Source organism: Rhinoderma darwinii, chromosome 3 (genome assembly GCF_050947455.1).
Source record: "Rhinoderma darwinii isolate aRhiDar2 chromosome 3, aRhiDar2.hap1, whole genome shotgun sequence".
Taxonomy (NCBI): Eukaryota; Metazoa; Chordata; class Amphibia; order Anura; family Rhinodermatidae; genus Rhinoderma; species Rhinoderma darwinii.
Genome location: NC_134689.1, coordinates 214,827,072 through 214,840,779, shown reverse-complemented (window position 1 = coordinate 214,840,779; position 13,708 = coordinate 214,827,072). Strand labels below are relative to the sequence as shown.

The window sequence follows — 13,708 nt, the reverse complement described above, 5'->3', positions numbered from 1 at the left end:
ACTATTTATGTGTATGGTTAGTGGCACTATTTATGTGTATGGTTAGTGGCACTATTTATGTGTATGGTTAGTGGCACTATTTATGTGTATAGTGTAGCGGCACTATTTATGTGTATAGTGTAGCGGCACTATTTATGTGTATAAAATGGCGGCATTGTCCATTTGTATTGTATGTCAGCATTTCTTCTGTGCTTCATTATGAGCGCACTATTGTCTCATCTTCAGCAGGTCCGCACTCTCTTTCTGCGCTGCACATATATTTCAAAACCGGTAATCAGACTGTTCCTGTATAAGAGACATAACCGGTGTTTACATTCTAACTATCACATTCAGCTTTCATTTATCAATTCTATAAAATGTACTGATTTATGAAATATCTGAGCAACACAGAAGGAAAACGGTACTTCGGGTCGCATCAAGAACATTGATAATTGTAAACTTAACATTCATTGTTTTTATTTAGATGGAAGGTGGGCGCTCAGAATCAAGGAACCGCAGTCCCACACTGGCCATGCCCTATACAGTCCAGTGTCCCCGTCATGATCATGAACTCATAATCAACGACACTAAGGCATCCCCTAAGGAATATACCAGAAGCCTCTAGGTCCACAATCCAAATCCAAGGCACATACCTTCATTATTGCAATACTGTGAGACAGAAGGCACCAGAGATTTTCTATATCCACTGGACAATTCTCAACAGGGGTCTTCATCAGAGGCCCCCTCTCCCAGTATTTTAGCTGATGTCTGAGACTCCCTCATCCCTGCACCCTCCCATAACTGAGGAGTCCATGAGCATTTATGGAAGGCCAAACAAGGAACATGTCTTATCCACATGGAACCATTCTTGCTGCCTCTTCATCGGACCAGAGACATCTAATTTGCCTATATTGATGTACCGTCTCTTAAAGAGCCCACACCTGCAAGCTGCTGTCCACCATGTCATATCCCTGGAAAGCTGCTGGACTTTAAGGGGGCTCTGGTAACTGAGTCTAATCAGTCCCCCTTTATCTCTTCCTAATCAATACAAGGATAACTATAATTATAAAAAAAAGAAAAAGGACACCCTCCTCTATTTCCGATTTTAAATCCATAAGGCAGGATATTGAGTAACGCATTCAGCCTCATAAATATGACTTGATGGCCTTTCAGAGGTATTCTGCAACACTGCACTACTATTACAGCTCTCACTTTGCCATACAGATTCCTGGAGTACAATACAAATCTAAATGCAAAGGCCGTCCTGACAGACTTACTGATTATTTTCAATCCATTGGACAATTCTCAACAGAGGTCTTCATCAGAGGCCTCATCTCACAGTGTTGTCAGAGACTCCCTCATCCCCGCACCCTCTAATAACTGAGGAGTCCATAAAACGTTTTTAGGCCAAAAATGGAGGATGTCATATCCCACAAGGAAACATCCTTGCTGCCTGTTCCTCTGACCAAAGACAAATCTAAATTCCCAAGGTTAATGTAACATCTCTTAAAGGGTCCATGTCTGCAGACTGCTGTCCACCTGGTCCTATCCCTGGGAATGCTACTGAACTTAAAGAGGACTCTGGTAACTGACTCTACTGTGGACCTTAGCAAAGAACTCCATGAAGCCTTTATTAAAGGCCCAACCAAAAAGATGCAATATTTCTGAGGAAACCATCCTTGCGGCCTCTTCATCTGTTCAGGATCTAAATTGCCTTTATCATTGTCTCATAAAGGGCCCATGCTCATCCCTGGGGCAGCTTGCTCTGGTAACTGACTCTACTCAGGGCCTTACATTCCCCTTGATTTCCTAATAAGTACTGGGATAACAATATAAGAAAAAACAGGAAAAAGGTAGGACACCCTTTCTCTCTCACAGTATTCCAGCCGATGGAGAAGACTTCTTCATTCCTGCTGAGGAGCTCATGAAGTATCTACTCACAGCCCAACCTGGAGGATGATAAAGAAATTGTTGACTTTCAAAATGAGGAATTGCTTCAGTTAGGAGACCTTGACCAAATCACATAATGAACTGATTAATAAAAAAAAGAGAATGGAGTAAAACATGGATAAAACGTCCATAACAATTATCGACATGAGAGATCAATCCCTACAACCACATTTGACTTTACGGAATTGGTCTCTAAGTCACTGATTTCTGCTTCCAGATGTGTCCACCATTCAGAAGACACTGGCCCCAAATCTTCTCCATCAGAAGTGGACTTTTTTGTGACTAATCTCTTCAAGATCATTGTATTTCCTACAAATGAGCCATTCCCATGAAACTACTAAAGTGAAAAATGGCCATCATTATGTTTAGACAACCCCTTCTGCAGTTCTGAAAGCCTTGAAGAAATGGGGGCTCCTGTCCCATCACCACTGAGAAAAAAAAAAGGCACGGCCTCGGAAACTCAATTAGGAATAGTTGGATTGTGATGGTAAGTCTAAATACTGACTGATTTCCCTAATGGTAATTTAGTATGTGCTTATACTCTTTACATAATGTGTTTTAATATTCTTCACAAACAAAAGTAATGTCGGCACAACTCATAGATCGCCGGTGGCAAATAGCTACGTTCTGGGATCAGTGGTTCCACACTGACGTTTCCTCCGGTGGTGCTCTGCGTATAAAGTCCATACTAGGAATCATTCAAAATAGAAGAGAGTCCACGGCGCTCACCATTTGGTATAAAGCATATATCTTTTCTTTGCTTTAAAGTAGGTAAAATATAAGGAGCGGACTCATATAATTTGGACGAATTATATGTGTCTGCTACTCGTATTTTACCTGCTTTGATGCAAAGAAAATATAGATTTATTTATTTTGTTTAAATGGTGAGTGCCGTGGACTTCTACGTTTCTGTAGAAGTCTTAATCGGTTAAGGACTAGGCTGTTTTACAGCTAAATGACCAGAGCAAATATTACAATGTTACTATGCGCTTCTTTAGATGACTATAACTCTGCAGGTGAATAAAGTTCATCTTTGAATTTTACACTCTTTTTAACCCCTTAAGGACGCAGCCTAGTTTGGGCCTTAAGGCTCAGAGCCCATTTTTCAAATCTGACATATTTCACTTTATGTGGTAATAACGTCGGAATGCTTAAACCTATCCAAGCGATTCTGAGATTGTTTTCTCGTGACACTTTGGGCTTCATGTTCATGGTAAAATTTGGTCGATATATTCAGTCTTTATTTGTGAAAAATTGCAAAATTTAGAGAAAATTTACAAAAAATAGCATTTTTCAGAATTTAAATGCATCTGCTTGAAAAACAGACGGTTATACCACCCAAAATAGTTACTAGTTCACATTTCCCATATGTCTACTTTAGATTGGCATCGTTTTTTGAACATTATTATATTTTTCTTGGACGTTACAAGGCTTAGAACATAAACAGCAATTTCTCATATTCTTAAGAAAATTTCAAAAGCCTTTTTTTGAAGGTACCGGTTCAGTTCTGAAGTGGATTTGAGGGGCCTATGTATTAGAAACCCCCATAAAACACCCCATTTTAAAAACTAGACCCCTCAAAGTATTCAAAACAGCATATAGAAAGTTTTTTAACCCTTCAGGCATTTCACAGGAATTAAAGCAAAGTGGAAATGAAATTTGCAAATTTCATTTTTTCTGCTGAATTTCAAATTTATTAATTTTTTTTCTGTAACACAGAAGGTTTTACCAGAGAAATACTACTAAATATGTATTGTCCAAATTCTGCAGTTTTTATAAATGTCCCACATGTGGCCCTACTGCGCTCGTGGACTAAAACACAAGCCCTAGAAGCAAGGAAGCACCTAGTGCATTTTAAGGCCTCTTTTTTATTAGAATATATTTTAGGCAGCATGCCAGGTTTGAAGAGGTGTTGAGGTATCAAAACAATGGAAACCCACCAGAAGTGACCCCATTTTGGAAATTACACCCCTCAAGGAATTCATTTATGGTTTTTGTTATCATTTTGACCGCACAGTTTTTTCACAGCACCTATTTGAATTGGGCTGTGAAATGAAAAAAAAGATATTTTTTCCAATAAGATGTAATTTTTGATCAAAATTTCTTATTTTCACAGGGAACAACATACCCCATTTTGTTGCCCAATTTGTCCTTAGTGCGGCAATACCCCATTTGTGGTGATAAACTGCCGTTTGGGCCCATGGGAGGGCTCAGAAGGAAAGGAGCGCTATGTGTTTGTTGGAGTCCAGATTTTGCTGGATTGGTTTTCGGGTGCCATGTCGCATTTGCAGAGCCCCAGAGGTATCAAAGCAATGGAAACCCACCAGAAGTGACCCCATTTTGGAAACTACACCCCTCAAGGAATTCATTTATGGTTTTTGTTATCATTTTGACCGCACAGTTTTTTCACAGCACCTATTTGAATTGGGCTGTGAAATGAAAAAAAAGATATTTTTTCCAATAAGATGTAATTTTTGATCAAAATTTCTTATTTTCACAGGGAACAACATACCCCATTTTGTTGCCCAATTTGTCCTTAGTGCTGCAATACCCCATTTGTGGTGATAAACTGCCGTTTGGGCCCATGGGAGGGCTCAGAAGGAAAGGAGCGCTATGTGTTTGTTGGAGTCCAGATTTTGCTGGATTGGTTTTCGGGTGCCATGTCGCATTTGCAGAGCCCCAGAGGTATCAAAGCAATGGAAACCCACCAGAAGTGACCCCATTTTGGAAACTACACCCCTCAAGGAATTCATTTATGGTTTTTGTTATCATTTTGACCGCACAGTTTTTTCACAGCACCTATTTGAATTGGGCTGTGAAATGAAAAAAAAGATATTTTTTCCAATAAGATGTAATTTTTGATCAAAATTTCTTATTTTCACAGGGAACAACATACCCCATTTTGTTGCCCAATTTGTCCTTAGTGCGGCAATACCCCATTTGTGGTGATAAACTGCCGTTTGGGCCCATGGGAGGGCTCAGAAGGAAAGGACCACCATTTGGCCTACTGGAGCTTTTCTGGTGCTAAGTCATGTATGCAGAAGCCCCTGAGGTAGCAGTAGAGTTGAAACCCCCGAGAAGTGACCCCATTTTAAACACTACACCTCTTAAGACATTCATCTAGAGGTGTAGTGAGCATTTTGACCCCACAGGTACTGTGTAAAAGATAATGCGCAGCAGATGGTGCAGAGTGAGATTTGCAATTTTATATATATATATATGGCATGTCAGTGTCCGATATAGTGTGCCCAGCATGCGCCACCGGAGATATACACCCCTTAAATTGTAATGTGGGTTCTCCTGGGTACGGCAATACCCTACATGTGGCTGTTATCAGCTGCCTGGGCACACAGCAGGGCTCAGAAGGGAAAGATGAGGGGGGTAAGCTGTGCGGAGTGCATCACGGTAAATTAAAAATCAAGGGATGTATGATACATTTTAAAACAATCTTTTATACAGAGCCCTGGTTTTTCGGGACACGTGTCACATTGGTATATTGTGTTCTTCCTTATCCCCCTCTTATAGCAGACTCTGCACCTCTTTTGACTCTTTCCCTTTCCACCGGTTTGGGGAACTTCTCTTGGAAAGTGTTGCCCTGGTACGGTGCGTGTGGCCTCGCTTCCAGAAGTACTGGGTGCCCCCCCTTCCTGGTCCCTAAAGATTAGATCTTGAAATTCCAGGAAAGTTCCCCTCTGGCCTGCACATCGACGTAGCACGTACGCATTGTACAAAGCCATCTGTATGATGTGCCCGGCCAGCTTCTTATACCACACCGCATGGCGCTGTAGGGCTTCAGGACTTGATTTGACAAGTCCTTCCCTCCCATGTACCTATTGTAGACCAGGATGCAGTTTGTTTTGGGGGTGGCCTTTCCTTCATATATCCTAAACCTGTAGGTATACCCTGATGCACTCTCACAGCTTATACATCTTCACGCCATACCTTGCCCTCTTACCCGGCAGGTACTGGCGGAATTGAACCCTCGCTTTAAAATGTACCAGGGACTCATCAATAGAAATACACTTCTCGGGGGTGTATGCTTGGGAAAACCGGGCACTGAAACGGTCTAATAGGGGTCTCCGTTTATACAAACGGTCAAAATGGGGTCATCTCGGGGTGGGCACGGCTCATTATCAATATAATGTAAGAAGCGAAGTATTGCCTCATTTATTTATTTTTTTAGGTTCCAGTTCAGTTCTGAAGTTGCTTTGAGGGGCCCATATATTAGAAACCCCTATCAAACACCCCATTTTAGAAACTAGACCCCTCAAAGTATTCACAACAGCATTTAGAAAGTTTATGAACCCTTTAGGTGTTTCACAGAAATTTAGAGCAAAGTAGAGGTGACATTTACTTTTTTTTTTTTGTCAGAAAATCCTCTTTATACCATTTTTTTTATAACACAAAAGGATTTATCAGAGAAACGCAACTTAATACGTATTGCCCAGATTCTGCAGTTTAGAGAAATATCCCACACGTGGCCCTCGGGCGGTAATGGACTGAAGCACCGGCCTCCGAAGCAAAGGAGCACCTAGTGGATTTTGAGCCCTCTTTTTTATTAGGCACCATGTCCGGTTTGAAGAGGTCTTGTGGTGCCAAAACAGTGGAAAACCCCCAAAAGTGACCCCAATTTGGAAACTAGAGACCTTGAGGAATCCATTGCAGTTTTCATGTCATGCATGCGACTTTTTGATCAGTTTTTATTCTATTTTTAGGTGGCGCGGTGACTAAAAAACCGCAATTCTACTATTGTTTTTTTGTTCTATTTTTTTCACAGCGTTCACCGTGCGCTATAAATGACACATTCACTTCATTCTGCGGGGCGATACGATTACGGCGATACCAGATGTTTATAGTTTTTTTTTATGTCTTATGGCGTTTGCACAATAAAATACGTTTTGTAAACAATCATTCACTTTTTGTGTTCCCTTATTCTAAGAGCCAGAACGTTTTTATTTTTCCTTCAAAAAAGCCGTGCGAGGACTTATTTTTTGCGTAACGAACTGTAGTTTCGATCAGGACCATTTTTCGGTACATGCGACTTTTTGATCTCTTTTTATTCCATTTTTTGGGAGGTGAAGTGACCAAACAATTGTGATTGTGGTACCGTTTATTAATAATTTTTTTTACGGCGTTCACCGTGCGGGATAAATAACAAAATAGTTTTGTAGTTCAGGTCGTTACGGACGCGGCGATACCAATTATGTATAGTTTATTTGTTTGTTTATATATTTTTATTAATAATAAATGACTGATGAGGGATAAAGGGGGATTTTTACTTTTATTACTTTTAAAACTTTTATTTTCTTATTTTTACACAACTTTTTTTAACTTTTTTTTAACTTTTTTACTTTGTCCCATTAGGGGACTTGAGGGCAGGAGGCCCTGATCGCTATTCTAATACACTGCACTACATGCGTAGTGCAGTGTATTAGAACTGTCAGCTACTCACTGACAGCAAGCATAGTGGGTCCTGACTCTGTCAGGACCCACTAGGCTTCCGTCTATGACATAGCCGGACGCCATTTTTTGGTGTCCGGTTGCCATAGTCACCATCGCCGGCCGCTATCGTGTAGCAGGCCGGCGATGGCGGATTAACCCCTAAGAAGCCGCGATCGCTATTGAACGCGGCTTCTGAGGGGTTAAATCTGCGGGGACCACCGCGATCGGTCCCGGCACATTGAGCAGTGATAGTCTGCTGTCGGAAACAGCAGCTATCACAGCTCATGCACGCGCCCCGCGCGAACGGCGCCGTGTTTACTCCATGACATACTATTATGTCATGGAGCGCGAACGATGCACTTACCATGACATAATAGTATGTCCTGGAGCGTTAAGGGGTTAAAGGACAGATAGGGCTTTGTTTTAGTGGCATTTGTCAGTATATATCATTTTTATTTTTTTCTCTAAAGTGGGCAAAATTGGAAAAAAATGCAAGAATTTAGCAATTGCGTCAGTTTATGATAGCATTTTTCACACACGGTATGGACCACGGACAAAATTAATCTCCTTTCACCTTCTTCCACTTCTCCCGTGCATGGGGATACCAAATATGTGTGCCTTATTCACTGTGCGGGCATGTGCCAGGGCTTGGCATATAAGGAGGCTTTTTGGCCTTTTCGGTCTAGGAATTTTGCACTTGACTTTATAGCCGCATACTGTTTTCTGGGGGGCCTAATGCTGCTGAAACATTAGAATCACCCCATAAATGACTTCATTCACACAAGTAGACCCCACAAGGTTTCCTTCAAGGGGTTTATCATATTTTTAGACAGTCCAGTTTTCTTCTGAAAGTTTCTTGAATAAGACGGAACAAAATAAAATTAGCTTTTTTTTTAACAAATGCGTCAGTTTATGCTAGCTTTTTCACACACAAAATGGACCACGGACAAAATTCATCGCATTTCACATTCTTCCACTTCTCCCGTGCATGGGGATACCAAATATGTGTGCTTTATTCACGGGCATGTGCCAGGGCTTGGCATAAAAGGAGGCTTTTTGGCCTTTTCGGTCCAGGAATTCTGCACTTGATTTTATAGCCGCATACTGTTTTCTGAGGGGCCTAATGCTGCTGAAAGATTAGAATCACCACATAAATTACTTCATTCACGCAAGTAGACCCCACAAGGTTTTCTTCAAGGGGTTTATCATATTTTTAGACAGTCAAGTCTTCTTCTGAAAGTTTCTTGAATAAGATGGATCAAAATAAAATTAGCAATTTTTTAGCAAATGCGTCAGTTTATACCAGCATTTTTCACACACGGCATAGACCACGGCCAAAATTAATCTCCTTTCACATTCTGCCACTTCTCCCGTGCATGGGAATACCAAATATGTGTGCCTTACTTATCACATAGAGATGTAGGAGGGCGGACGATAGAAGAAGCTTATTTCACAAATCGCTTTTTTTCAAAGCTGGTTTTACAAAACTCAACAGAGTTTCTATAACACTTCCAAAATATCTGCTCTTGAAGCAGAAATCCCAAAATATTCATCTAGGGGTATAATGGGAATTTATTTTTTTGGGTTTTCTAAAATAAGAAATTGCAGGTTTATGCAAATGGAGCTCTCCAGCAGATTAACTTTAGAAAACATCAAACATGACATCCACCCCCCACCCATTCCCTCCCTCACCCTTGGAGTAAAATCAGGGGAAAAATAAAAAAGTAATGTAGGGCAAATATATTTTCAACTAATTAACTAAAATCTAATAATTCAGAACAGTGTGGTATTTTTTAAAACATGGCTCAATGCACAGGCCTGGTTGCGAGGGACATGAGGGACAGAAATATCGGGAATCTTTGCGGTGCCCGTCTTTTCTGCAGACGCGCCACTTTTTCTGGGGGTTGCTTCTGGTTGCTGTTGGGGGAATCCGACTGATGAAGTGTCTTTCAGTCAGTCGCGTGACATCCTCAGACTGGGGGCATTCTCGGGTGTCCTGAACATCAAAAATGAGGCCTTCAATAATTTTTTCCTGGAAATCCAGGTATGTGTCTCTGCCTCTGTTTTTTTTGTAGAGCACAAATGAGTTGTGGATGGCCACCTGTAACAAATAAATGGCCACTTTTTTGTACCAGGTTTTAGTTTTGCGTTTTACTAAAGAGGGCTGTAAAACCTGGTCGCTTAAATCCACCCCCCCCCCATGTACTTGTTATATTCGGACACGCTCACTGGTTTGTGCTTGTCCGATGTTGCCCCTCTTTCCCTCACTGCCACTGTTCCTGCGGTATGAATTGTGCTTAGCACATACACATCTTTGCGATCCCTGAACTTGACCGCCAGCAATTCCTCAGATGCATAAGCACAGGAGTCCCCCTTTACCATGCGCTTCCCCACTAATTGCTGTGGAAAACCAATTCGGTTTTTGCGCATGGTACCACATGCCCCAGTCCTTGCAGCATGCAAATGCCTAAACAGGGGCACACTCGAATAAAAATTATCACAGTACAGGTGGTACCCCTTGTGAAGCAGAGGCTGCATTATCTCCCACACAATCTTACTGCTGGTGGAAAGATCAGGGGGGCATCCAGGAACATTAATTGTGCGGTCCCGCGCTTCATAAATCCTGAAGGCGGTGGTATATCCTGACCCGCTTTCACACAATTTGTAGAGCTTAACGCCATATCTTGCCCTTTTGGAAGGTAGATATTGGCGAAAGCTAAGTCTGCCATGAAAGTTGAGGAGGGATTCGTCCACACTTACATTCTGCTCAGGGGTGTAGAGTTGCAGAAATAAATTATTCATGGAATTTATTAGCGGTCTTATTTTGAACAACCGATCCCGGTTTGCATCGGTACTTGGGGGGGCCTCTGCGTTGTCATTGAAGTGGAGGAACCTCATTATTGTCTCATAACGAGACCTGGGCATTACTGCAGAATATACTGGGGTGGCTTGGGCGGGTCTTGTTGACCAGTAAGACCTAATGGAGGGCTTTTTGACAATACCCATATTTAGGGTGAGTCCCAAAAATTTTTTTAATTCCTGCAAATTGGTGGGCGTCCAATCTCTGGCATGGGTGGATGAAGGTTTCTGCCTTATATATTGAGTGGCATATAAATTTGTTTCGTGGACAATCTGATTTAGGATGCCGTCCGTTATAAATAAATGGAAGTAATCCATTTGGACAAAATTTGTATTGTCCACGGTTATGCCAGGAGTGGCAGTAAATCCGTGGATTCTAGGCCCAAAAGATGGGGCAGGTGCCCATACCAGAGCCTGGACTGGAGGGACCAGGCTGTCCCGTGCTACAGCGCTACTTGGCCCTGCGCTTTCATGTTCTGCAGTTTCAACTGCATCAGGGACAACGTCCCCTGAAGATGAACCTGAAGTGACGCTGTCATCGTCACTACCTAAAACAGGTTCCATCTTGGACGCCATCTCTGATGCGGTCTCCGACTCAGACCACAGCATGGCGTATGCCTCCTCGGCACTAAACAACTTCCTCGCCATAACGTAACTAACACTAACACTAACTAAACAATTTTTTTTTTTTTTTATAAAACATACAAACTAACTGGTATATATATCTACACTACCGCTAACAAAAAAATAAACCGCTATTGCTATATATATTATATATATAATTATATACTCCCTACCTGCCTATTCTAATAGAATAAAAGAAAGAAAGGTAGATATATAGAAAAAAAGATAGATGGATAGATAGATTGTATAGATAGATAGAAATCTATCTATACAGAGAATGTTTTATAGTGTAACTGTATTTTTTTCACTGTAATCTTCTGGCAGCAATTCTCCCGAGTCTCTTCTTCTCCTCAAACTGAAACAATGTTTGAGGAGAAGAAAAGAGGCAGGAGATTTACTGCCAGAAAAGTCAAAATAAAATAAATGTGGTCGCTGTGATAGGTTTTCACAGCGACCACATGTTCAGGGACCATCAGATTGGGCCCTGATACTCTGCCCAGTGCCCAGAGCTGTTGGTAACAGTGTGGGCACAGGGCTGTGTGCATGCGATCGCGTGCACACTGTTTTATATGCAGAAATGCATGTGATCGCTGTGATTGGTTGTCACAGCGATCACATGTTCAGGGGCCAAAGGATTGGCCCCTGACATTCTGCCTAGTGCCCATGGCTGTTAGCAACAGCCAGGGCATAGAGCTGTGTGCACGCGATCGCGCGTGCACAGTCTCTGAAGTGCCGCCGTAATTAGTCTATACGGCGGACTTCAGAGACCCTGACCGCTGGCCGTATAAATACGGCCAGCGGTCGGGAACCTGTTAATATATATTCACACTACCTCTCTGATACTCTGTTTATTATTTATCCCACCTGTATAGTAAATTGCTGCACCATGACATTTTAGGCTGTGTTCACACTTTGCAGCCATATTACGTTTATTTGTCACAAAAACACTGTTTTTGGAAAACCCACTTTTTTTTACCCTGTAAGCAGCTATTCTAGTAAGGCTACAGCTACTAACCACTGACTGCACTGTGCATATCTCTCACACTGAGCAGACACATGAGAAATATCTGCTTAGTATCAGGTTTTTTTAAAGTTTTTTTAAATCAGCTGTTTGATGAGGGAGTGGTGCCAAGGTGAGCGCGGCACCCCCTTCATTGTTTACACTGCTCTGTACAGAACAGTGCCGTACTCTTAGTAGTGGCTGTGCCTGGTATTACACTTTGCTATGGTTTTATCCCATTTAAGTGAATAGGACAGAGCTGTGATACCAGACACCGCGGCCTCCATAAGAACAGACCTGCTGTACAGAGCAGTGTAAACAACGAAGTCGACCAGCGCTGCGGCCCCTTCAAACAGCTCATCAGTGGGGGTGCTGAGAGTCGGACCCCCACCAATCTAATATTAATGTCCTATCCTAAGAATAGACCATCACTTTAAAGGAACCAGAAAAACCCTTTAAATATAAACCCCTGGTAAAGCTGCACATATTCTGCACAACACACAAATCTAACTCCTTATATGAATCGTCTGGTAAATTTGCCTCTTTGATCTGATAAACGTCTCACATAATTCATTCAGAGCTTCTTATTATCCCGTTTAAATAACATCCATCAGTGCCGTGAATATATGAGGTCATTCTGCATGTAGCCTGCGCAAATCTTGTACATTGGACTCATGTGACTACAAATAATAGGCCGTAGATAACCCTACCCACACTGTACTGTATATATATAATATTTCCTACATTCCTGCTTTCAGTGTGCAGAGAAGATGGAGCTGGGAGTAACAGGGACAATCCCCCTGATATTTGAGGAGAAAAAAGTATACCCTGGTCCTCCCCGCTTCCCGTACTGGGCACTGTTCTGCATGTGAGCGCTACTGAAATATCCCAGTCTTTCATGAAGGTGAGTAGTGGTGAGCTTCATCATAAAGTATCTGCTGCACTATAATCCTCATCATTCATGGTATTCAGCTAGACGGGTATCACTTAACCTATCTTCTGCCTCCTGGGATGACGCTGCAGTCCATGTAACTGCTTCAGCCTTTGATTGGCTGAAGCAGTCACATGGGATGAAACGTCATCCCAGAAGGCCGGGCTGCACTCAGAGAAGAGGGATGCAGCGCTATGACAACGGAGAACGGCACATTTCTGCATAGTGAGGCTGAAGAACATACACACCAAACATTTGCAGTCCACAAGAATACGACGGGTCATGAAAGAGTCGCATGTACATGTAACTTTGCCATGGACATTTGAGGAGTGTTTCCAATGACCAAATAACAGGAACATTTTCTCCATCGCACCTTAATTGGCTCACAAACTTAATTTTTAGAGAGTTACTTCCAGAAACAAAATGTAAAGTTTTACATTTTTGGCTTGAGGTACGGCTTAACTAGTAATGTTTTGTGTCCAATGATCCTTTGATGTGTCATAATCTACAGGAGAATGGCAACCCGGACACTGAATTCCACTTGGAGAACTTGTTTGGTACAGTGATGGATCGCTTCTCTGCTGGAATTGAAACCACCAGTACAACTATGAAAAATGCCCTCCTCATCCTCCTCAAATACTCGGATGTAGCACGTAAGTAAAGACGAGATCGGTTACATTATATGAGGTTGGATTTGTAGGCCGGATCCCACCAGCAGTTCCTGGAGTTTGGCCTCTTTGGCGCCTCCATCCGGTGTATTAGGCCAGGTGATACTCGAGGGGGTGACGTCGATTTGGCCACCTCCTGTAAAATTGTGAGGGAGTGCGGGCTCCACGTCCGAGCAGGAGTTCCTCCCATCCCCGCGAGTAGACTCCATCAAATACAACTTATGAACATTTCCTAATATTAGGAAGCAAATTACA

General features: G+C 42.1%; 1 long non-coding RNA gene across 1 annotated transcript; it reads left to right on the top strand.

Annotated features, from left to right (window-relative positions):
• Positions 1-483: 483 nt before the first annotated feature.
• Positions 484-13,437, top strand: LOC142747966 (uncharacterized). The gene is made up of 3 exons (XR_012882108.1): positions 484-2,416; positions 12,613-12,758; positions 13,297-13,437. It is a non-coding gene; the product is annotated as an uncharacterized LOC142747966 (long non-coding RNA).
• Positions 13,438-13,708: the final 271 nt, after the last annotated feature.